The following is a 26,497-nucleotide window of genomic DNA, read 5'->3' as shown; positions in this document are numbered from 1 at the left end:
GGTTCTGGAGGAGTGTGGATAGGGTGTCCTCACCCTTGATCCAGATCACACAGATTTCAAAATGAATCTGAAACGAGTGAGGGGTTTTGGATCTCTGTTTTGAGGAAGGATTCCTCTAGATGGCCCATGAATAGGTTAGCATAGGATGGTGCCATGCGGGTGCCCACAGCCGCGCCGTGGATTTGTTTGTAGGTAATGCCTTCAAAGGAGAAGTAATTGAGGGTGAGGATATAGTTGGTCTTGGTGACTTGGATGGAGGTTGTGGGTTTGGAATCAGTCGGACATTGGGAAAGGTAGTGTTCAATAGCAGTAAGGCCATGGGCATTAGGGATGTTAGTGTAAAGTGAGGGGGCATCAAAAGTGACGAGCAGGGCATCATGTGGTACAGGAACAGGAACAGGAACTGTGGAGAGTCGGTGGAGGAAATAGTTGGTATCTTTTATATAGGGGGGTAGGTTGTGGGTAATAGGTGTTGGTCTAAGAGAGCACAAATTCTCTCGGGGAGGGGGGGCAATGGATTTTACATTGTTTGAATGGATAACAATTACATAATCTGCAAATGACATAACTTAATTTTGCTTGCATAATTATTTCTGAAGTTATGACTCAAAATGTACTACACTGAAATCGTTCCACTTCTGTTTCACTGACTGGTGCCTCATACCTGACTCTGGTCTTAAAGACATATTCACGCCAAAATGACATATGAGTAGTGTGGTATGTGAAAATAAGATGACAAGGATTAACTGCACTGTTAAAAAGGTTGACTACATCTGAAAATGCAAGGAGGCAGCCTGGGAAGGATGGGGGCTTGAAAATTCCACACAATGCAGCAAATAGAGCCAGCCTTGCTGAAGACCAACCTTTTGGTTTAAATAGTGATTGAGTGGGCACAAGAACATTCACCTTTTCACATGATGGCTTCCACAAGACGGGGGGGCCACACAATAGAGCTGCCTGCTGTGGCTGCCAGTAACTACATGGCAATCAACATGTTAAAACAAAGACAGGCACATGAGATGTGTTCCTTATTAGAAGTATTGGACTTAATAACAGTATAACTTAACTGGTTATCACAGAAGTTTTGGCTGACTTATAGGACAAGGAAGAGAGGTGAAGATAGCGAAAGGCTGTGGCATGGAGGAAGAACAAAGGTGGTAGGGCAGGGCTACAGGAACATTGAGAGAGTTTAAGTTGAAGGGTGTGTGAGGGGCGGGGGGGGGGGGGGGGGGGGGGGAAATAAATAAAAAAGAGGCAAGAGAGGGAGAGAAACATAAGTATCAAAGAATAGATGCACAAGCAGGATGACAGGGACAGTAAACATTCAAGTCAGATTATTTGAGTACAGAATGTGCGCAACAGACATTTCCTACTTGTGAGGTTTAAATTAACTTGGAACTGTCTCCAAGGAAGGATAGGATGATCCACTGGACAGGAGTTTTAATGCAACTGTTAAATCTAAATATGTACTAATGAGAAATATACTTGCAAATTTGATGGTCTATTCCAAGTTTGGCAACAGCTGACAATACACATTGATCAAAGTGGACAAGTGGTGGGTTGTAATGCACACACAAAATGCAACGGAATTAGCAGCAGAGCTGATAAATAAATGAGAACTTTTTTCACTCTTCATGGGTATAAAGAACTGTCATAAAATAGGTATAGGATATAGGAAGCAGAGAGAGAGAAATGGAAGTGTGGCAATTTGACAGAATACTCTTCACTTAAAACTTCCGGGCTGATAGGCAGTGGTCGAAGTATAAAACTCTCCCCTGACGTTTCGTCTCCGACTGCGGGAGACATCCTCACAGGTACAGAGGTGAACTGCGAAGAGAACTAGAGGAAGCACTGATTATACAAGCAGTACAGAGGGAGCCACTGTTGATCACATGACGTCGGCTATGAGATTGTCTCTGGTAATGCCAACACTCTCGATTGAAAGTAATCGATCGTCACGCTTGCGGTGCAACGCTGACCTCGAAATTTTATTCGGTTTAACACCTTCATCTTTCCTGTTAAAATTATTATGGTGTTTATCAATCTCGATAGCCTCTCTATACATGCATGCATAGTAACGCGAGGTTTTTGATATGACACTTGTCTCGCTGAATTTTATTTAATGATCACCTTCCTGGTAAACATGTTTCGCTACGGCCAATTTATCCATGTGACCCAGGCGGCAATTCCTCTTGTGTTCAACAAGACGGATGTTCACACTTCTCTTTGTGGTACTGATATAAACCTGGCCACAACTACACGGGATTTTATATACCCCCTTTGTAGCCAAAGGGTGTCTTGCCTCTTTTGCCGATCTTAAATATTCTTTTATTTTTCTGGTGGGTCTGAAAATAGATTCCACCCCATACTTGCTTAAAACTTTCCCAATGCAGTCTGTGACCTTACTAATGAACGGAAGAAAAACTTTGCCCTTGGGCGACCGTTGTCCGTCATTGCTCCTGATTCTCTGCCTAGAGCGAAGTGCTGGAACTATATCCTTGCTAGAATAGCCATTCTTCACGAAAGTTAACCGTAGATGTTCAATCTCATCTTTAAAATAAACAGGTTCACAAATTTTGTATGCCCTGTCTACCAAGGTTTTCATTACACCTCTTTTTTGTCTAGAGTGGTGGTTTGAATCTTTATGTAGATAACGATCAGTATGTGTGGCCTTTCTATACACCTTATGGCCCAATGTTCCGTCCCATTGTTTAATCACAGACACATCCAGGAAATTTATTTGCCCATTCCTTTTTGTCTCCATAGTAATTGGATTTTCGGATTAATGCTGTTTAAATGTGTCAGGAAGGCATCCAACTCCTCTGCTCCATGTGCCCATACTACGAACGTGTCATCAACATAGCGATACCATCTGGCTGGTCTCTTTCTGGCAGTCTGCAACACCCATTGTTCAAAAGTCTCCATAAATAGGTTAGCCACAGCAGGACTAAGAGGACTGCCTATAGCCACCCCGTCAATCTGTTCATAAAAGTTATTATTGTATTGAAATTAGCTTGTGGTGAGGCAGTGTCGGAATAATGCCACAAAATTGGTAGGAAAAATATCCGCTATGCATAAGACAGCTTCGTTTACCGGAATCACGGTAAATAATGGCACAATATCAAAACTGACGAGGATATCATCTGGGCCCACACTTGTTTCCTTTAACTTGTCAATGAAATGAGCTGAATTTTTAATATGATTGTCCATCCTACCAACCTAAGGTTGCAGCAATGAGGCAAGGTGTCTAGCTAACTCATGTGTTGGTCCGCCTATAGCGCTGACAATTGGTCTCAACGTAATCTCAGGTTTATGTACTTTGGGTAAGCCGTAAAGTCTAGGTGGGTACGATTCTGTTTTACAAAGCAGCTTCTTATCGTCAGAGGTGAATGAAGATGCTTTCACCAGTCGATTGGTCATTCTTAATTTTAAGTGAAGACAAGCTTACATTGTATGATCAAACGCCTTTACGGGGAGGATAAGTCAGCACTGGTTCGACGATTTGAAGGAATGCGCAAGAAGAAAGAACAACAACTGTGTACCCTCACCTTCCTGTTGCACTGCAGGGACACTTCGACGGTTCCGAAATTTCTGAAGGTGAAGAGGACGTTTCGCTCGGCTCAAACTCATTGTATCTACAACCGTATGGAATCTGCAATGCTACGTGAGAGAATTCATTAGATGCGGCGAGCACTGGCGGAAACCAGCAGTAAGCTTTTTCATCTCCACTTGGTTCTTACAAGGGAACCTCCCCATCGCACCCCGCTCAGATTTAGTTATAAGTTGGCACAGTGGATAGGCCTTGAAAAACTGAACACAGATCAATCAAGAAAACAGGAAGAAGTTGTGTGGAACTATGAAAAAAATAAGCAAAATGTACAAACTGAGTAGTCCATGTGTAAGATAGGCAACATCAAGGACACTGTAGGCTCAGGAGTCCCGTGTTTAGCGTGAGCAGTTGCGAAACGAGAGGTCCTCGGTTCGAGGCTTCCCTCGACTGAAAAGTTTTTTTTCGCAAAGTTATGATCTGTCCGTTCGTTTATTGACGGTTCTGTTCACTGTAATAAGTTTAGTGTCTGTGTTTTGCGACCGCACCGCAAAACCGTGTGATTAGTAAACGAAAGGACGTGCCTCTCCAATGGGAATCGAAAACATTTGATCACAATGTCATAGGTCAACCGATTCCTCCACAGGAAAACACGTCTGATATATTCTATACGATACTGGTAACGGCATGTGCGTCACATGACACGAATATGTTGTCGACCCACCTAACTTGTACACTTGGCGAATGGGTTTTACCTTGCCTGATTTAGGTTTTCTTGTGGATATGATAATCACTCCCAAAAAAGTGATGAAAACATAAGTGTGTGTCACATAAACTGCAACAAATGAATGCAACAGTTTCATAGTCGCACAGTTTTCCCTGTGCTCTGTCAAAACATATTTTTTTAACGGTTTCAAATTTTTCCTTGTGTAGACCGTCAAATCCTGCATATGTCCAAGCAAATCTGAACATGTCCTGGAATTTTGGAGAGTGAAGTTGATTATGTGTGAGTGCCTGAACTTTGATAATTGTCTGAATACTAAAAAAAAAAAATTATACTTTTCACTCGAGGGAAGACTTGAACCAAGGACCTCTCACTCCGTAGCTGCTCACGCTAACCACGGGACCACGGTGCTCCTCAGCTCACACTTCTCCTTGATGTTGCCTATGTTGCACATGGACTACTCAGTTTGTATATTTTGCTTATTTTTTTCATAGTTTCACACAACTTCTTCCTGTTTTCTCGATTGATCTGTGTTCAGTTTTTCAAGGCCTATCCACTGTGCCAACTTATAACTAAATCTGAGGGGGGTGCAATGGGGAGGTTCCCTTGTTAGTAATACTATGCAGTGTGGTGACTGGAATAAAATTAACGGTCTAACATTCAAAACTATGGAAGTTAGTGCAGAAATATTAGTAAATAGACAGAAGAAGAAGTTAAATAACTTACAAAACAGCATTTAGGGAGGTTCAGTTGAGGACAATTCTCGAACTGTTATTAACCTGTCTGATAAAGATTTGTCAAAAGTTGAAATTTCTGTACTAGCGAAAGGAGGCAATTTTGCTTTGATGCCCCAAAACTTACCCACAAAGGATATTGTAGCAAATATTGAGGCAGGTACCCGTCAGCTTTCACAGCAGTCCGCTGATATAATTAGGATGGAAACGACTAGGATTTTACGTACATGTAAGCCACGTAACAGTAATTTGCCGCAGGCACAAAGGAAGGCGTTGAGGGATATAAATGCAGATAAAAACATTATTGTTCTTAATGCATATAAGGGTAATGCCACTGTCATATTGAACAGTGTGGACTATCATGGAAAAATCAATGATATTTTGGTTCCCTCTAATTACAAAAAACTCCAGAAAGATCCTACCATGAAGATTTTAAGAATGACCAATCGACTGGAGAAAGCGTCTACATTCGCCTCCGACGATAAGAAGCTGCTTTGTAAAACAGAAGCATACCCACCTAGACTTTACGGCTTACCCAAAGTACATAAACCTGAGATTAGTTGAGACCAATTGTCAGCGCTATAGGCGGACCAACACATGAGTTAGCTAGACACCTTGCCTCATTGCTGCAACCTTAGGTTGGTAGGATGGACAATCATATTAAAAATTCAGTACATTTCATTGACAAGCTAAAGGAAACGAGCGATGGCCCGGATGATATCCTCGTCAGTTTTGATACTGTGTCGTTATTTACCATGATTCCGGTAAACGAAGCTATCTTATGCATAGCGGATATTTTTCCTACCGATATTGTGGCATTTTCCGACACTGCCTCACCATAAGCTACTTTCAATACGATAATAACTTTTATGAACAGATTGACGGGGTGGCTACAGGCAGTCTACATCTACATCTCCATGACTATTCTGCAATTCACATTTAAGTGCTTGGCAGAGGGTTCATCGAACCACAAGCATACTATCTCTCTACATTCCACTCCCGAACAGCGCGCGAGAAAAATGAACACCTAAACCTTTCTGTTCGAGCTCTGATTTCTCTTATTTTATTTTGATGGTCATTCCTACCTATGTAGGTTGGGCTCAACAAAATATTTTTGCATTCGGAAGAGAAAGTTGGTGACTGAAATTTCGTAAATAGATCTCGCCGCGACGAAAAACGTCTTTGCTTTAATGACTTCCATCCCAACTCGTGTATCATATCTGCCACACTCTCTCCCCTATTATGTGATAATACAAAATGTGGTGCCCTTTTTTGCACCCTTTCGATGTCCTCCCTCAATCCCACCTGGTAAGCATCCCACACCGCGCAGCAATATTCTAACAGAGGACGAACGAGTGCAGTGTAAGCTGTCTCTTTAGTGGACTTGTTGCATCTTCTAAGTGTCCTGCCAATGAAACGCAATCTTTGGCTCACCTTCCCCACAATATTATCTATGTGCTCTTTCCAACTGAAGTTGTTCGTAATTTTAACATCCAGGTACTTAGTTGAATTGACAGCCTTGAGAATTGTACTATTTATCGAGTAATTGAATTCCAATGGATTTCTTTTGGAACTCATGTGAATCACCTCACACTTTTCGTTATTTAACATCAACTGCCACCTGCCACACCATACAGTAATCCTCTTAGTCCTGCTGTGGCTAACCTATTTATGGAGACTTTTGAACAACGGGCATTGCAGACTGCCAGAAAGACACCAGCAAATGGTATCGCTATGTCGATGACACATTCGTAATATGGACACACGGAGCAGAGGAGTTGGATGCCTTCCTGACACATTTAAACAGCATTAATCCAAAAATTCAATTTACTATGGAGACGAAAAGGAATGAGCAATTGAATTTCCTGGATGTGTCTATGATTAAACGATGGTACGGAACGTTGGGCCATAAGGTGTGTAGAAAGGCCACACATACTGATCGTTATCTATATAAAGATTCAAACCACCACCCTAGACAAAAAAAGAGGTGTAATGAAAACCCTGGTAGTGACGTCACTGGTCATGTGGAACAAGTTGCACTGTTCTCTCATGACACCCTGAAACCCACAGATGCAGAATTTCTTACCTTCTGAAACGCATATGACTCAGAACCACACCAATGTTTATTAACAAAAATTCAATTATATTGGTTAACAAACACAATTTGTGACTGGATTGAGGCTTCTTTCGAAAAGAAGGATGTGGCATGTTCGTTTGAATGGAGAGTTATTGACAGAGGTATAAGTAACCTCTGGCGAGTTATATATAGTTACATTCAGATTTTTTGCAGATGTAGTGTAACTCTCTGTAGGGACATGAAAATGAATGATTACATAGGCTCAGTTGCAAAGGTTGTGTCAAACTTTGGCTCATTTGCAGGAAACTGAGAAAATGTAATTGGTCCACAGAGGACAGTTATATCTTGAAATATTTTTCAAGTTTATGAGACCCATACCAAATAGTACCAAGAGGGGATATTGAAAGTGTTCAAAGAACAATACAATTGGTCACATGTATGTTTGACTCACATGAGAGGCTGCTGAGAAACATGAATTGGCACATGCTTGAAGACAGCCACATTAAAGCACTGAAACCTACTTACAAAGTTTTCAGTATTAAGGAATCAGTGTTATAGAACAATCTAGAAATATACTTCAGCCCATTACATATCACTTGTAGGGACCACAAAGGTAGGATTAGAAGAATTACAGTTGTGTACAGAAGCATTTAAGCACTTATTCTTCCCCTGCTCCAAATGCGATTGGAAAAGGAAGAGACCCAAACATGTTGCACAATGCTAAGTATCCTTTGCCATTTATATTCAAATAAAAACTGTGGGTGAAGCAGTGACTGATAAGCCATCTGTAGAGCACAAGTTTTCACGATAAATAGGCGGCAGCAGGTACTCTTGGTGGAGTACATTTAATATGGGAGGTGGAAATTCATGTCATGTAACATGAAGACAGGATCATCAAATTAAATAGATTTGGAGACAATATTGACTACTGAAAGAGTAATAAACATATTTCTTCATGGTGGATTCAGGTGATGGTCATCATATTAAGTATACAACTGGTTTATATATTTGGGCAGATAAAAAATATTCTTTAGGTGACCTGTTTACAGCATTTTGTTCAAGGATTATGTCAACAATTTGTGAATGCAGAGAACCTCGGCTGGCTAACTGAACACTCACCAATTTAATGCTGAACAGGAACATGTGAGTGACAATATGATACAGAATCCTCTCCTTCCTAAAGGGCACATAAATCGACAACTCCCTTAGGCATCTCTGCCAACTATTCGTTACAGGACACAGGGTTTAGCAGTGTCAGAAGAAAACTTATACTGACTGACACCATGGGAAAAGAAGGAGGAGGAGGAGATTAGTGTTTAACGTCCCGTCGACAACGAGGTCATTAGAGATGGAGCGCAAACTCGGGTGAGGGAAGGAAATCGGCCGTGCCCTTTCAAAGGAACCATCCCGGCATTTGCCATGGGAAAAGAGATTGCTAAAAATTATAAATCACGGTTTGTTTCAGTATATGATGAAGGTAGGGTACAAGTACGTGGAAACGCATATTAAGCAATTAAGTCATCTTGTGAACATGGCACTGTCCATACCACAGGTGATGATGTCCTTAAATAAATAGCTTTTACATTAGAAGAAGAAATTTGTTGATAGGAATGCATTTATGCTAGATCATTTCAAGGGTTTTCATGGGGTGCTGAATGAAAATGAGCCAACAGAATCAATACAGAGTTCCCCAAAGCTTTCAGTGTCTCGTGTTCATGCCAAGATGAGTGAGTCACCACTATTACCAATGCAAAAGACAGTGATCATTCTATTCTATAAAGCTGTATTTAGTTCAGCTATTTGTTAATGTAATACCTCTATCAATATTTTATAATACGCACAATCAAAATTTTATAATATACACAGTCCCCCTCCACCTCTGTCTGTTTATATATGTTGCTATGTCTTAGAAGTGAAAGAAAATGTCCACAGGATTATTCTTCACACGTAAATATGCTAAAACATCATGAATAAAAGATCAAATGGCATTTTCTGTGGGGTTGCCAACACAAAATCTATAGAGAGCAATTAACAAGGCATTTCAAACTGAATTGCATACATTAATGCACCTTCAGAATCTTTATTAAAATACACTGCTACTTCACTACAGTATCCCAGTCTATAATACATCAAAACTGGACGTCCATGACTTTGGGTAATCTCAATTAGTTGTCATTAATTACATCAGTGTGAAATTTCCTCACATAAAATTAGTCTCCAAGATGTAATATAATGGTACCACTCCATGAGTTAATCATCTGCATACCACTGTATCGTGAAAATTAACTACAGCAGAAATACATACCTTTTTTTTTTGCTGTTCTGCATTAGCTCAATAAGAAAATTTACAAGTGTTAAGAAATTACATAGTTTCATAACTATTTTCAGCCTTATTTTCCCATCAGAACCAGATTAATTACAAAAAACAAAGAAACACATGTGCAGTCTCTTACTGAAATGGCCTAGCCACAGGCAAATAAACTTCATGAATTCTGTACCCTGTAACAAGAATTCTACTTCGAATAACAGTGCTTATTGAGACTGAATAATAGGAAATGTAATTACATACGATACAAAGTGATTATCTTAAGTACAAAACTACTTTAACATTATGTCTAGGGTCACTGTGAAACAAGTCAAATATTAAGTAAACAGCAAACAGGTAAATCTATGTTCTGCAAAACGCACATGCAGACAGAAACAGTAGATGAAAAAAGGCGCAGTAAGAGAAAACGTGTTAGGGAAACTCACTGTGGCAAAAGGAAATTTACGGTGCAAAGAGATCACATTAGAATATTTGGCATAAGTTACTTCCTCTATCAACATTCGTAAATTCCTATGCTCACTAGTCCCAGACATGTACGGCTACAACAAATACATGAAAAAAAAAGATGGTGGTTGTGTTCTATATCTTATATTCACTGTATGATATACCTTCTAACTCAAATCATATCACTACGACATATATTCGCGTATGATGTATCTCGCTTTAACTGCAACATTTACACAAGGCAGTTGGCAAAACAATCACTGCGAAAAACCGATTGGCGCGAAATCAGGAAACTTACAAAATGATTACATATCTCATAGTGCGCTCTTGGTAGCTTAAGAGTAATAACGGCCGTTTGATATGGATTTTTATCGCTCAGTGTATTATCAAACATTGAAAAGACGACAGCATACAAGTCACACATAAATAAAAATCCATTTTTGGGACACATTTTTGTTTAGCTTGTTGTTTTACTTATACCATCTTCGCAACAGCGGTGATTAGTGAAATATATACCCTTGTAAGTATTGTACGAACCTCACATATGGACAGTTTAATTCGTTTCGTGAGACTGCTACTGCGATGAAAACAAATCAGACTACCACATCTCACTTTACACGAATGATTCATAGTCATCAAACTTTAAGCATATACAGTACACAGACACAAATATTGACAACAAACCGCTGAACTGTTTTTCAACATTGGTCAAAGATTATACGTCACCCAAAATAGCCTCGATTTGATAATCTTAATGATGAAGTTATTTCGACTGAATGTTTTACAAAACAGGAATGCAGACATTAATTCGCATAGTACAGCGTTTCAAAATCTTTAACTTTTGAAAAATGTACTGTGGTTTTATATATTTGATCCACTGTGCAAGCATGTGTAGGGGCAACAAATCGCGAAGGCTGTGACGCAGATGTTAGTTTAGCGCTGTCTCGACAGGTAGCTCTAGTCAAATCGGAAGGCAGGAGCATGATGGAGAGAATGTTGAAGAGAGTGGGGTTACAGAGCGGCAGAAAGACAGCTGAGACAGATAAACAGTCGGCGGATGAAACGGAAGAGGCAGGATGTGGCAATGCGGACGACGCCGATAGAAGTCCAACAAGCAGTGGTGATCACCAGTGGTGTGATTTATTGAGTTTTAAGAGCGTGTGCGGGCCGGTTGTCAGTGACTGTCAAAATCAGCTGGCCGGAGAGGAGCCGGCGCGCAGGCCGCGAAGGCTCCGAATGTTCAATTTTCATTATCTCGATTCTCATGTGATGGAATTTCGACCGAGGGCCATAACACGACGTTTCTGTGGAGGGAAAAAACACGAAAATGAACTGTATCGTAGCAACAGCTTCAAGTTCGAAAGATTCGAGCGACTGGAGGACGCTGTGCCGCTACAGAAACAGGTGAGGATCTTGTTTAAAACAGCAAATTGTTCACTGGAGTGCAATATACATCGGCCTCATTTTTGATTAGTGAATAAAACTCGCCGGTGAGATTTATTTTCATTCAGAGCTACTTTTCATGTATAAAAAGACACACGACATGGTACTTACAACGTGCGCATCTACGACGTAAAGACAACTGTATGCCCTAGCGTGAACATGAAATTTAAAACCAGTGTTAGTAGCAAATGGAAAAACCATTTTGTACTGCATTTACGTGCACCGATGTTTAAGTAGCATAAAGAGTTATTCAAAATTACCTTGCATATTACCTATAAAATTTAGTGCCAATATGACGCAGGAAGATGGTTTTCAAAAAGCGCAACGTGGAGACGTGGAGCTACTCTAATGCAAGTTTTGTTCAGCACAACATATAAATAGATTTTGTATTAATGTTAGCGTAGTATTTGCAGACTTATTTCCAACAATAGCAGGCTTCAACGTAAAATAAGTTCATAATATGTAGGCCTAAATTTACTAAGAATGGAGAACATCTTGAGGAAAATAATGGGAATTTGTGTGCTAATCCTTTAGTTTCATATTTGAATAATGTATGTTTTCAGGTGATTGGTCGAGTAATATGTTGTGACGTAAAACTCAATAGCTGGCATAAAAAAGGAAAAATGATCTCCTAACATATAAGCGAACGACTAAAGAGGAGCGCTTCTTGATCATATAGCATAAAATGGGAAATGTTTTGGCGTCAAAATAATGGATATTACGACGGAATAACTGTCAAAGATTAACCCGCCGCAGTCACGGGTGATAAAGACGTAGCTCATACGGCTGAGTGTACGAGAGCAAATCGATGGCAGTCTTGGTGCAGAAACGTTGTTAAAGATTTATTGGGGAAAGCATGGCAAAACTTGGCCAAACGAAGATTTGAACCCCGCTCCTCATGACCCGCGCCCGGTGTCTTGATGAGGTGTGCAGACTCCATTAAGGGGGCGCTGAAAGTCCTGATCACTGCGGTGACTCACCTGCTATTGTTGTGAGTTTTTGCGCAGTTTGACTGTTTTCATTTTTTATTTAGTTACTTTCACTGTGAATGGGAAAGGGATACTTACGTGATACGTCAGTAACAGGTGAAACTGGAATGGAGATTGGCTGTCTTTACAAAAGGATTCGTAATAGACCTCATCCTTTTTGTGGCTGCTGCTCAGAAATAGCACGAGAAAGTGTACTCAACAGTAAGGGGGTATGTGAAGACCGAGGACACAAAATTGCTGACTGGCAAAACGCGAATGAATCTGCGAACATTTTAGAAAGAACTGCAGTTTCATTCGCTACAACAATTACTTTATAATTTTCTAGTACTGTGTCATTCGACATAGCTGTAACGTGAATATTATACTTGTTCTCAAATCATGTGCAGAATTCGACACAATAGCACCTACCGGCGATGGTCATGGAACATATCTAGTTAAGAGACAGTAGCCAACAAATTTAGAGGAAAACTTAACTATAATTTTCTGCATTATCTACCAGAAAGATTCATTTGTAGAAAACGGGCGGATAGCTAAAATGCATGGGGACCGTAACGCAAAACGACAAATATTTATTGCATAAATCTGCGACTTGGAAATTCGCCGCCAACATAATGATACACTGAAGTTGCAAGAAATGCGCACATAATCTGGCATAGGGCTAATCTACACATATTTCTACATATCAAACCAATCTCGAATATTTCCAGTGGCTAAATCAGGATCTTGGAAGATGTACTCTACTAGTAGAAACAGTACATGCGCCACGAATGAACATATTGAGCTGGAAAGGTTTCACAGCCCTTAGGAGTCAACTTTCCGTTCAGTGTGAATGTGGAAGCTCATAAGAATTGAAATTTACCACCCCTTCCATTCGTAGGCAATTTCCACAGTACGGTATAGTATGACGGTAGCTTATTTTATTTTTTTTTTTATTTTTTTTTTATTTTATTTTTTTTTTTTTTTTTGCAAAGGACTGCTTTAGAGGACGTTTTCGAGTAGCACTGAAATGAAAAAGTCAGTTGAGCTATAATCAGGGAATATGGCATGATATAAAATGATAAAAACGAAAACTGTTCAGAAGTGCTGAATCTGCAATGTTCTTATATGAAAAGATATACCATACCAGGACTCTACCGGATTTCTTGCTGAGTGCGAGCAGTTTTTTTAAATTTCTAGGCTATCTGAACAAACGTCCACGTTCGGCTCAAATGTAATTAAGTAAATTCATATATCACTGATGTTCCGTCGCATTATTTTTGAGTACTACGGGAGAGGTTCTCCCTATTGGTATAAGGCAATCTCGCTGATTTAATTTCATGTCATTACGTGTTCATTGATTTCATCCCCACCGAGCTGTTCATTTCATGTCAGTCAATTTGATTGAATTCACATGCACCCTGTGTGAAAGGATCAGCCGTTACCATCCACCAGCTACCTATCCCAGAGGTGTTTCTGCCCCACACAGCGCTTGTGGGAACCAGTGGTTGTGATATTGAGAAGTAATAGGTAGCAACACCAAACCTATGAGAATTAGTTCTGTCTCGAGGCGTAATCGAGTACCCTAATGGCGAATGCGGCAGCTCGCGAAAATCAGGAAATCTGGGTTAGTCTCCATCTACATCAATACTCTATGAAGGTGTGTGGTGAAGGCTACTACTGGTACCATAATGTATTCCATTACTTTCCTACTCCTCACGAATGGCACGTGTAATGAATGACTGTCGGTAAAGCTATTTAACAAATATTTTCTCAAGTTTTCTCGTTGTGATCCTTCCGCGGGACGTATGGGGTAAATTACAGCGTTTGGTTCTACCTGTCAGCTTTGGCTCCCTGACGCAGAGATGCAACTGGTAAACATTTACATGTTGCTGTAATGTAATGACGAACTCTAGAATCGCGGAAATTAAATTCTTAGTAAATGTATAGGCTAACGGAACAACCTCGGGGAAAATGGAATTACGGCTGGGGAGAAATTAACATTTACGGTAAGAACGTCAGAATCACAGCAATGATAAAATACAGGAAACTCAACAGACAGGAACAAGTTAGTTAAAAATAAAGGAAAAAAGAAATGTGGGATCGGCAATTGAGCTGATTAGTTAAAATAGACAGAGATACCAAAAAGATACCCCGCCGCGTGTGGGAGGACATGTTACTCGAATCGTCTTGGAATGTACGCTCTCGAAATTTCATCAGTAAATCCTAGAAGAAATCGTGCCACATTCGAAAAAATATGTTCAAATGTGTGTGAAACCTTACGGGACTTAACTGCTAAGGTCATCAGCTTACACACTACTTACCCTAAATTATCCTAAGGACAAACACACACACTCATGCCCGATGGAGGAGTCGAACCTCCGCCGGGACCACCCGCAGCCACATTCGAAAAAGGGCTATATGTTTGTGAGAAAGAAGCTCATAAATGTTAGTTTTTTCGCTCCTGCCAAATCGCACCCTCGGAATAAACGGCTTGGTTTACAATTAATAAAGGCAGCCACAGATGACATTTAATAACATGCCGCTTACATCCTTAGTATCGTAAACTCATGACGCCACAAATGACGTCGTGGCTCAAAGCCGAGAGTTGGAATCGCACGCTTTAATTGACCCGCCGCGTGTGGGAGGACGTTACTCGAATCGTCTTGGAATGTACGCTCTCGAAATTTCATCAGTAAACTTTTCCGCGATGCAAAACGCCTCTCTTGTAGTGTCTACCACTGTGGTGTGTTGGTCATAGCGGTACTTCTTTCGCCCGGCACAGCGATCGTGCGAAACGTACCGCTCTTTGCTGAGTCTTCTGTACCTCTTCTGCTAATCTTACTTACGAGGGCAGTCTGAAGAGTTTCCAACGGAACAAAGAAATGGCGTTTTTCTTCCAGTTTATTTTCTTCAATATAATCTCCTTGCAAGTCTATACACTTTTCCCCGCCATGCTCCAATCTCTTTAACCCATCCAAATATAGTGTCTTTCTCTGCATAACATTTATAAAATGTGACGACCTTTTGATTCGACAAACATTTAGCCGGGGGAACAAAAAGATCGCTTGGGGCTAGATCTGGTGAGTAAGGAGGGTGACCTAGCAGTTGGAACCGCAATTCGTGGGTTTTCGCCATGGCACCAGCCGAGATGTGAGACGGCACGGAGTGAACAATCGTGGTACCCAGCGCGCGGTCAGCTTTCTCATTCCCAAATTTTGGATCAATATGTGACAAACACGTTCTCTAGACAATTTCATAGCTCCTGCTACCTCTCAACTTAATACGCTTTTCTAGCAACATTTGGTGAACTCGAGCAATATATTCGTCAGGGATTGCAATTTTTGGCCGTCCCAAACGTTCGTGACCCATACTGGTAGGGCACATTTAAACTCAACTGACCAAAATGTCACGGTGGTTAATGCTGGTGCAGTCACTGTTAACAGCGCTCAATGTACCGGGTGATCAAAAAGTCAGTATAAATTTGAAAACTTAATAAACCACGGAATAATGTAGAGAGAGAGGTAAAAATTGACACACATCCTTTGAATGACATGGGGTTTTATTAGAACAAAAAAAGACTTGTGAAAGATCTCTTGCACGCGTCGTTTGGTGATGATCGTGTGCTCAGCCGCCACTTTCGTCATGCTTGGCCTCCCAGTTCCCCAGACCTCGGTCCGTGCGATTATTGGCTTTGGAGTTACCTGAAGTCGCAGGTGTATCGTGATCGACCGACATCTCTAGGGATGCTGAAAGGCAAAATCCGACGCCAATGCCTCACCATAACTCCGGACATGCTTTACAGTGCTGTGCACATTATTCCTCGACTACAGCTATTGTTGAGGAATGATGGTGGACATATTGAGCATTTCCTGTAAAGATCATCATCCTCGCTTTGTCTTACTTCGTTATGCTAATTATTGCTATTCTGATCAGATGAAGCGCCATCTGTCGGACATTTTTTGAACTTTTGTATTTTTTTGGTTCTAATAAAACCCCACGTCATTCCAAGCATGTGTGTCAATTTGTACCTCTCTATCTATATTATTCCGTGATTTATTCAGTTTTCAAATTTATACTGACTTTTTGATCACCGGGTATATTTCATTTGCGCAGGAATATTGCCTTTCAAAAACAAAAATCTAAGGACAGCTCTATCCTCGATTTTGTCCATTATCAGAAAACACGTGTATCGTCTCGTTAAAACTATTGTCAAACAACTGGGTGTCAAAAGCTGCTGAAATTTTGGTGTGTGCCTTATTAGGCATGCGCAAATTCCCAAACTTTCGTTGATAAATGTTGAGATCGGAAACTTTTCAGTAATCAAAATCGGTGTTTTGCAGGTCACTTCTTTCGTGAATGAATAAAATCTCTAAGATTCTCCCACTAAATGGGGTCATTCCAGTTAATGTACTTACGCATGGTTACTCCAATGTATTCTCAGGTAATTAGTTTTTGCATGGATTTGTCGCCAATAGTGTAATCTGAGTAGTCGACCTCTTTGGCTATTAATCCGCAACACGTAACATTTATTTACATTCAGGGTCGACTGCCATTCCCTGCACCAGCCGCTGATCCTCTGCAGCTCTCCCTGCATTTTGCCACATTCTTCCGGCGTTGGAGCCTTCCTGCAGGCAACAGCAACGTCTGCAAATAGCCTCCAGGAGTCTCCAACGCTATCTACTAGATCACTAATAAATGTCGTAAGCAGTAAGGGCGCCCTAACATTACCTTGGGAACTCCTGAAATTACTACTACATTTGTCGAATTTGATCTGTTGAGAACGCCATGTTGAGTTCTGTCTGCGAAGAAGTCCAGTATCCTGTCAAAAGTCTGGTTCAATACTCGGTAAGAATATTTTTCATTCATGAAACGGCAGTGTGAAACTGTTCTGAATGGCTTCGCGAAGATGGCTTGCGGAAGTTAAGGACTACAGCATCAGCCTGAGCGTCTTTATTTACGGCGGTCTGGATGTCATGAACGAACAGGGCGAACTGTACTTGTTGTCTGTTCTTCCGTATATGTCCAAAAGAACAGACGCCATGCGGAATCCGCAGCTGTGATACATGTTACTTAAACTGAAGGTGAATGGGGGAGAAAAAGGAAAGGGAAGGAACTAATTGATGTCAGCTGAATCGGGACTTGGTGCGGAATCAACAGCGTTGAGTTAAAATTTTTGCTGGAATGGGTTTCAAACCTGGGCTCTTCTGTTTACTAGCCAGTTTTTTTAATTCCAAGAGAACAGCAACAAAAGTATACTTACATGGATATGGTGTCTGTTCTTTCGGACATGTCCGAAAGAACAGACACCATAGGAGGTAGGTGCTGGCAGATCTGGAAATTACCGAATTATCATTTTAATATGTCATGGTTACAAAATACTCACACGCATTTTTTTATAGAAGAATGCAAAAGTAGTAGCAGCCGAGGCCGAGGAAGATCAGTTTGGTTTCCGAAGAAACATAGGATAACGCGTGACGCTAGTGGCTTATTCACAAGACAGCTTAAAGGCAAACCTACGCTTATAGCATTTGCACATCTAGAGAAATCTTTTGACAATGTTGAATACAGCCTTCAAAATTCTGAATGTGCTAGGGGTAAAATTCGGGGAGCGGAAAGTTACCTACGGCTTGTACCGAAACCAGACGGCAGTCACAAGAATAGAGTTGCAGCAGCAGTTGAGAAGGGAGTGAGATAGGGTGCAACCCTATCACCGATGTTATTAAAAGTACACAGTGAACGAGCAGTGAAGGAAGCCAAAGAACATTTTTGAAAAGCAATCAGTATTAAAGGAGAAGAAATAAAAACATCTAGGTTTGCCACTGACATAGCAATTCTGTCAGACAGTAAAGCACTTGGACGGATAGAACAATGTCCTCAAAAGATTCAGGATAACTGAATGTAGTCGAATGAAATATGATGATCCTGAGGGCACTGGTTTATGAAATAAGGCACTAAAAGTAATAGTTCAGCTACTCGGACACCAAAATAACTGATGATGGCCCTAGTAGAGACTATATAAAATGCAAACTGCCAGCGGCCGGAAAAGCATAGCTGAAAATGGGAAATTTACTAACGTCGAGTTTAAATTTGTGTTAGGCAGTCTACCGAAAATACACTGACGGAAAAAAATCGCGACACCAAAAATAATGTAGAGTAATGATATTTCGGGAATACGTTTGTCTCAGTAACATATTTAACTGATTAATATTGCAAGATCAAGGGTTTATGTAAGTGCGAGATAAGCCACGACAAATGTGAGATTCTGGTACATTAATAACCGGTGTAGCCGCCAGAATGTTGAAAGGGCGTGCCGCAGGGGAGTGTTATGGGACCATTGCTTTTCACAATATATCTAAACGACCTCGTAGATAGTGTCAGAAGTTCCATGCGGCTTTTCGCGGAAGATGCTGTAGTGTACAGAGAAGCTGCAACATTAGAAAATTGCAGCGAAATGCAGGAAGATCTGCAGCGGATAGGCTCTTGGTGCAGGGAGTGGCAACTGACCCTTAACATAGACAAATGTAATGTATTGCGAATACATATGAAGAAGGATCCTTTATTGTATGATTATATGATAGCGGAACAAACACTGGTAGAAGTTACTTCTGTAAAATATCTGGGAGTATGCGTACGGAACGATTTGAAGTGGAATGATCATATAAAATTAATTGTTGGTAAGGCGGGTGCCAGGTTGAGAGTCATTGGGAGTGTCCTTAGAAAATGTAGTCCATCAACAAAGGAGGTGGCTTACAGAACACTCGTTCGACCTGTCCTTGAGTATTGCTCATCAATGTGGGATCTGTACCAGATCGGGTTGACAGAGGAGATAGACAAGATCCAAAGAAGAGCGGCGCGTTTCGTCACAGGGTTATTTGATAAGCGTGATAGCGTTACGGAGATGTTTAGCAATCTCAAGTGGCAGACTCTGCAAGAGAGGCGTTCTGCATCGCGGTGTAGCTTACTGTCCAGGTTTCGAGAGGGTGCGTTTCTGGATGTGGTGTCGAATATATTGCTTCCCCGTACTTATACCTCCCGAGAAGATCACGAATGTAAAATTAGAGAGATTCGAGCGCGGACGGTGGCTTTCCGGCAGTCGTTCTCCCCGCGAACCATACGCGACTGGAACAGCAAAGGGAGGTAATGACAGTGGCACGTAAAGTGCCCTCCGCCACACACCGTTGGGTGACTTGCGGAGTATAAATGTAGATGTACATGTAGCAAAGGTGCATGCATTGTGTTGTGTAGGTGCCGGATGTATTCTCCACCTGGGGACTGGTTGTTGTCCTCGCCATTTCATCATCATTCGGGAAAAGGGCGAGACTGGACAGTGAACAAGTTTGGGGATTTGTAAGGGCACTGATAACCACATTGTTGAGCGCTCCACAAACAGCAATCATTACCACCGTCATCAACAATTGGAGACAGATCTGGCGATCGAGCAGGCCAAGGCAACATGTCGACACTCTGTAGAGCCTGCTGGGTTACAACAGCGGTATGGGGGCGAGCGTTATCCTGTAGAAAAACGCCCGTTGGAATGCTGTTCATGAGTGGCAGTACATGTCGAATTTGCAGACATGGTGCGTAGGAGAACCACGAGAGTGCTCCTGCTGTCATTGAAAATCGCACCTCAAACCATAACTCCAGGTGTAGGCCCAGTGCGTGTGGCACACAGACGATAGTTCCAGGCCTTCAACTGGGTTCCTTCTAACCAACATAAGACCATCACAAGCACCGAGGCAGAACCAGCTTTCTCCAGACACCTCAACAGACCTCCACCGTGCTCTCCAGCGTGGTCCCGTTTGACACCGCTGAAGTCGCCCATGGCAGTGGATTAGGGTCAGTGGAGTGCAAGCCACAAGGCGTTTAGCTCGGAACTGTTCTTGAAGCTACCGATTTGTAACAGTTCTTTGTCACTGTGGTGCCAACTGCTCCTCAAATTTTTGCTGTAGATGCAGTATAATGGACCAGAGCCACACGCTGAACACGACGGTCTTCCCTCTCGACAGTGCCACGTGGCCGTCTGGAGCATGATCTTTTTGCGACTGTACATTCTCGTGACCACTGCTGCCAGCAGTCCTGTACAGTTGCTACATTCCTGCCAAATCTTTCTGCAGTACCGTAGAAGCAAGATCCAGCTTCTCGTAACCCTATTACGCGCTCACGTTCAAACTCAGTGAGGTATTGACAATGGCGTCTTCGTCGCGTTAGAGGCATTCTTGACTAAAATCGTCTCATCACGCCCAATCTCAAAGGTAACGAACGCTTACGACGTTACAGCGTGTTTTTAAAAGCAAACCTGATTTGCATCGCCGTAGTGGCGCTGCTAACGCGACTCTTATGCGACTGGATTGTAATTTGAATATACAGTGCTGGCCATTGAAATTGCTACACCAAGAAGTGCAGATGGTAAAAGGGTATTCATTGGACAAATATATTATACTAGAACTGACATGTGTTTACATTTCCACGCAATTTGAGTGCATAGATCCTGAGAAATCAGTACCCAGAACAACCACCCGTGGCCGTAATAACTGCCTTGATACGCCTGGGCATTGAGTCAAACAGAACTTGGACGGCGTATACAGGTACAGCTGCCCACGCAGCTTCAACACGATACCACAGAGTAGTGACTGGCATATTGTGACGAGCCAGTTGCTGGCCAGGACAGCAGTCGAACATTTTCTGTATCCAGAAAGGCCCGTACAGGACCTGCAACATACGGTCGTGCATTATCCTGCTGAAATGTAGGGTTTCGCAGGGATCGAATGAAGGGTAGAACCACGGGTCGTAACACATCTGAAATGTAACGTCCACTGTTCAAAGTGCCCTCATTGCGAACAAGAGGTGACCGAGACGTGTAACCAATGGCACCCCATACCATCACGCCGGGTGATACGCCAGTATGGCAATGACGATTACACGCTTCCAATGTTCGTTCACCGCGATGTCGCCAAACACGGATGCGACCATAATGATGCCGTAAACAGAACCTAGATTCATCCGAAAAAATGACGTTTTGCCATTCGTGCACCAAGTTTCGTCGTTGAGTACACCAACGCAGGCGCTCCTGTCTATGATGAAGCGACAAGGGTAACCGCAGCCATGGTCTCAGAGCTGATAGTCCATGCTGCTGCAAACGTCGTCGAACTGTTCGTGCAGATGGTTGTTGTCTTGCAGACGCCCCCATCTGTTGACTCAAGGATTGAGACGTGGCTGCACGATCCGTTACAGCCATGCGGATAAGATGCCTGTCATCTCGACTGATAGTGATTCTAGGCCGTTGGGATCCAGCTCGGCGTTCCGTATTACCCTCCTGAACCCACCGATTTCATATTCTGTAAACAGTCATTGGATCTCGACCAACGCGAGCAGCAATGTCGCGATACGATAAACCGCAATCGCGATAGGCTACAATCCGAACTTTATCAAAGTCGGAAACGTGGTGGTACGCATTTCTCCTCCTTACACGAGGCATCACAACAACGTTTCACCAGGCAACGCCGGTCAACTGCTGTTGGTGTGTGAGAAATCGTTTGGAAACTTTCCTCATGTCAGGACGTTGTAGGTGTTGCTACCGGCGCCAAGCTTATGTGAATGCTCTGAAAAGCTAAACATTTGCATATCACTGCATCTTCTTCCTGTCGGTTAAATTTCGCGTCTGTAGGACGTCATCTTCGTGGTGTAGCAATTTAATGGCCAGTAGAGTACATCTTTCAGATGTAGAAACACGCCTACCAACTTTATTTTATGTCGCACAACTACTTCTTGGTGTTGAGATTCTTTCCTGCCAGTGTATCTGTATGGGTTTTAGTCTGTACGGAAGTGTAACGTGTACGATAAGCAGTTCAGACACGAATGCAGTAGAAGCATTTGAACTATGGTGCTACAGGAGAATGCCGAAGATTACATCGGGAAAGAATGGATTAGTTGATAGGACATATCCTAAGACTTACATAAGCTGTGAAGTTGGTAATGGAAGTAAGTCTGGGGAATAAAAAGTGTAGAGGGAGACAAAGGCTTGAGTACAGTAAGGAACTTAACATGGCTGAACAGTTGTTCAGAGATAAGCTTGTGCGGGGTCGACTACTGCCGAGACCTGCCTCAAAACATATCTCTGAGTGAAGATCACAGCAACTAATAAGACTCAGAAACAGTGTTATTTTGATAGTTACATTAAATATCCTTCTTCCTAGTCACTTCTGTCCAATGATAAGTGAGTTAGACCGGCCCAAAGGCGCTCAGGTTGATGCTGTATTCATTGATTTCTGGAAAACATTTGACACCTTTCCGCACTGCCGTTTAATGAAAAAATAAGAGCTTATCGAGCACAGGAAGAGATTTGCGACTGGATTCAAGACTTTCTTGCCAACAGAACTCAACATGTCGCTCTTAACGGAACAAAATCGACAGGCTCCACGGGAGTGTGATAGGACCATTACTGTTTGCAGTATATGTAAATGGTCAAGTAGAAAGCGTCGGATGCTCTTTAAGGTCGTTCGCAGATGATACGGTCGTCTATAACAAAGCAGCAACGCCAGAAGATATTAAAGATTTGCAGAATGACCTCCAGAGAAGTGATGAATGGTGCAGGGTCTCGCAGTTGACTCTGAACGTAAGTAAATGTAACATATTGCTCGTACATAAGAAAAGAAATTCACTAATGTACAGTTACACGTTGATGACTATCCGTTGGAAACAGTATATACCGTAAAATATTAAGAGTAACCATGCAGAGCGACTGAATTGGAATGACCACATAAAACAAATTGCGGGAAAAGCAGATGCCAGACTCAGTCATAGGAAGAATCTTCAGGAAACGCAACTCATCCACGAAGGTAGTGGCTTATCAGGTGCTTATTCGGCCTATTCTTGAGTACTGATCATCTGTTTGGGATCCCTCCCGGGTATGATTGATAGGGGAGAGAGAGAGAGAGAGAGAGAGAGAGAGAGAGAGAGAGAGAGAGAGAGAGAGATCCAACGAAGAGCGACGCGTTTCGTCACGGGATCGTTGAGCCGGCGTGAGAGCGTTACGGAGATAGTCAACAAACTCCACTGGCAGACGTTACAAGAGAGGCGTTGTCCGTCTCGGAGAGTTTCACTATTGAAATTTCGAGAGAGCAATTCCCGGGAAGAGTCGGACAACATTTTACTCCCCCCACATACGTCTCGCGTAATCATCACGACGAGAAAATTCGAGAAATTAGAGCCATTACGGAGACTTATTGACAAACATTCTTCCCACGCGCGATTCACGAGCGTTCAGTTAGTGGTACAAAAGTACCCTCCGCCACACACCATTAGGTGGCTTGCGGAGGATGATGTAGATTTCACTGAACCACTCGCCTAAAAATGTTGTCGTTGCACGCTTATTAGCTCACTCTACTATATTATTGATCTAGTGTGGACCGGATTTTACTTAAAAGCGCCTTTTACTACTTACCGGAGAACAACGGTTGGCGGTTGAACCCCTAAAGACACGCTTGGTGTGGCCACCTTAGGTATCCATCAAAGTGCAATCTTCCGTGCAAGATGACGAAAAGTGCGCCAGGTGTGGCTGCTGGAATGACTGCCGCTTCTCCGCCCGAAGCATACAACCGTCCGGTGCTGTGGACGAAACCGCCTCAGCTACTGACTACACATCAGCGTCTGCACACGCGCCAAAACTTCTGTCTCATCTCTTAGTCGTCGTGTTGGCCGGATGCTGGTCCCCTGCTTATGTAAACAGTATCAGCCAGCAGTTGCAGTATAATCGCCCTTTTTGTTTGCAAGTCTGAGCAGCCTGGGTCACATTGTTACATAAAACAGTTCCCATCTCATCACACGTGCCCTCGCCTACCTCTTTCCAGTCTTCCTACTGCATCTGTACTCCGCAAAGCCTCCGTGCGTTGTAAGGTGGAGGGTACTAGTGCACCAGTCTTGTCACCCTCTTCCTACTCTATGCACTTCCACATTTAAACAGGTATTGCGCAAGCCATTTTACGTGTGTCAGACGGTGCTTTGTGTGCCGTTTGAAATGTGTGTTGAGATATTCCACGAAAAGTTCCTCAGTAAGAGACTTTACAAAACATTGCGTAGAATATACAAGGTGATGATTATTATTAACGTTTTAAAAACAGCCGAAGCGACGTAGACGCTGTTACAAGTGGCGTGATATGACACATGGGGCCGAAAATGTCGGGAAATACCCCAAAAGTGAATCGCCGCACGTGCAGCGGTTGGACTTGTCGATTCTACAGTCGCCGGTAGGAGGCAGACACACATTGCTGCACAACGATGCAAATTTCGAACACCCTTCGTAAATGTCTTCCACTTTTGCCAGCATTCTCAAAAATTTTAGAAAAAGTAATGTGCAGGCAGCTTCTCAACCATCTGACCACAAATAACATATTATCAAGAACACAGTTTGGATTTTTGAAGGGTTCTGATATCGAGAGGGCTATTTACACCTACAGTGAAAATGTACTTAATTCATTAAACAACAGATTACAAGCAGCAAGTATTTTCTGTGATTTGTCAAAGGCATTTGATTGTGTGAACCACAACATCCTTTAAAATAAATTAGAATTCTATGGTGTCACGGGCAGTGCTGCAAAATGGCTCAAGCCATATCTCACTAACAGGAAACAAAGAGTGTCAGTGCAAGGGACTAGTGAATTAAGTCATCAGTCATCATCAGAATGGGAAGAAATTACTTGTGGTGCCACACAAGGATCCATCTAAGAGCCATGGCTTTTTCTTGTGTACATTAATGATCTCTCATCAGTTACACTGCCAGAAGCAGAGTTCGTTTCGTTTGCTGATGAAACAGTATTGCAATAAGTAGTATGTCGAGTGTAGCTGTAGAAAGATCTGCTAATGATATTTTCATGGATATTAATAAATGGTTTAAAGCCAACTCACTGACATTAAACTTCGAAAAGACTCACTATATGCAATTCAGAACCTGTAAGAGGTTTCCACCCAGCATATGCATAAAGTATGAAGAAGAGCAGATAGAAGAGGTTGACAGTCTTAAATTTCTGGGATATCAACTTGATAATAAATTCAGTTGGGAGGAGCACACCACAGAACTGCAGAAATGCCTTAACAAGTCTGTATTTGCAATTCGAGTGTTAGCAGACATAGGCGATATAAAAATGAAAAAGCTTGCATACTTTGCCTACTTTCATTCCATAATGTCATGTGGTATAATATTTTGGGGTAACTCTTAAAGTCAAACAAAAGTTTTCAGAGTCCAAATGCGTGTAATACTTATTATTTGTGGAGTAAATTCACGGACGTCCTGTAGAAACCTCTTGAAAGAGCTGGGTATACTAACTACTGCCTCTCAGTATATTTACTCCTTAATGAAATTTGTCCTAAATAATCTCTTTTTCCAACAAACAACTCAGTTCATACATACAATACCAGGAACAAAAATGATCTGCACAAGGATTTAAAAGCACTTACTTTAGTTCAAAGAGGAGTCCACTACTCAGGAACACTCGTCTTCAATAATTTGCCAGCAAACACACAAAATTAATTACAAATAAAGATCAGTTTAAAATGAGCCTGAAAGACTTACTAGTGGCCAACTCCTTCTACTCCTTTGACGAATTTTTTAATAGAAACAAATGATGTATTGTATATACTCATACTATTAGTATTGTTATTTCAGCTAAAAAAAGACATGTTCCACATCCACGAGGATCTCCTCAGCACTGATCTATGGAACGAAAAACTAATCTAATCTAATCTGCGAGGTGTGGTAAACGTAAAGTGACAAAACTACTGCCCTCGTAATCAAGCTACAGCTATTCTTATTTTATTTTTTGTTTTGTTCCTTCTTTTTCTCTTTACATGCATTATTTAGTAGAGGAAACGTCGGTCATTGATAGAAAACGACGAAATTCGGAAGCTTCTTTATACTCGTGGCGAAGAGTTCTCGGGCTTCCAGCCGGGTGGCGACGTCTTCAAACTGCGACGTTTCGACGAGTGACATACTCATCATCTTCTGGCGAAGATGATGAGTATGTCACTCGTCGAAACGTCGCAGTTTGAAGACGTCGCCACCCGGCTGGAAGCTCGAGAACTCTTCGCCAGCTGTATACGCCGGGAAAGCATACATTCACATTCTTTATACTCGTTTACTTCTGATGCAACACGGCAGGTTTTCGTTGTACTGTACTTTGCAATAAATCAACGGAGACCGCGAGACCGGTAAATACGATTATCTTACCTCAATGTAAACGCAC

The 26,497-nt window shown here is 42.0% G+C and overlaps 1 protein-coding gene across 4 annotated transcripts in view; it reads right to left on the bottom strand.

Moving 5' to 3' along the window:
* The window catches only part of LOC124622438 (zinc transporter ZIP1-like), a 38,163-nt gene extending 14,257 nt beyond the window's left edge, over positions 1–23,906 (bottom strand). For 2 of the 4 annotated variants that reach the window (XM_047148135.1, XM_047148136.1), the window contains exon 1: positions 23,704–23,906. The gene's annotated coding sequence lies outside the window, so the exon portion shown is untranslated. Of the gene's footprint in view, positions 1–10,389; positions 10,561–23,703 lie in introns of those variants that run through there. The other 2 variants (XM_047148134.1, XM_047148133.1) reach the window with 2 other exon arrangements.
* Between the last annotated feature and the right edge of the window lie 2,591 nt (positions 23,907–26,497).

The sequence above is a fragment of the Schistocerca americana genome, chromosome 7 (genome assembly GCF_021461395.2).
Source record: "Schistocerca americana isolate TAMUIC-IGC-003095 chromosome 7, iqSchAmer2.1, whole genome shotgun sequence".
In the NCBI taxonomy this organism is placed as follows: domain Eukaryota; kingdom Metazoa; phylum Arthropoda; class Insecta; order Orthoptera; family Acrididae; genus Schistocerca; species Schistocerca americana.
Note: the sequence above shows the minus strand (reverse complement) of the source record. Positions and strands in the feature narration are given on the sequence as shown.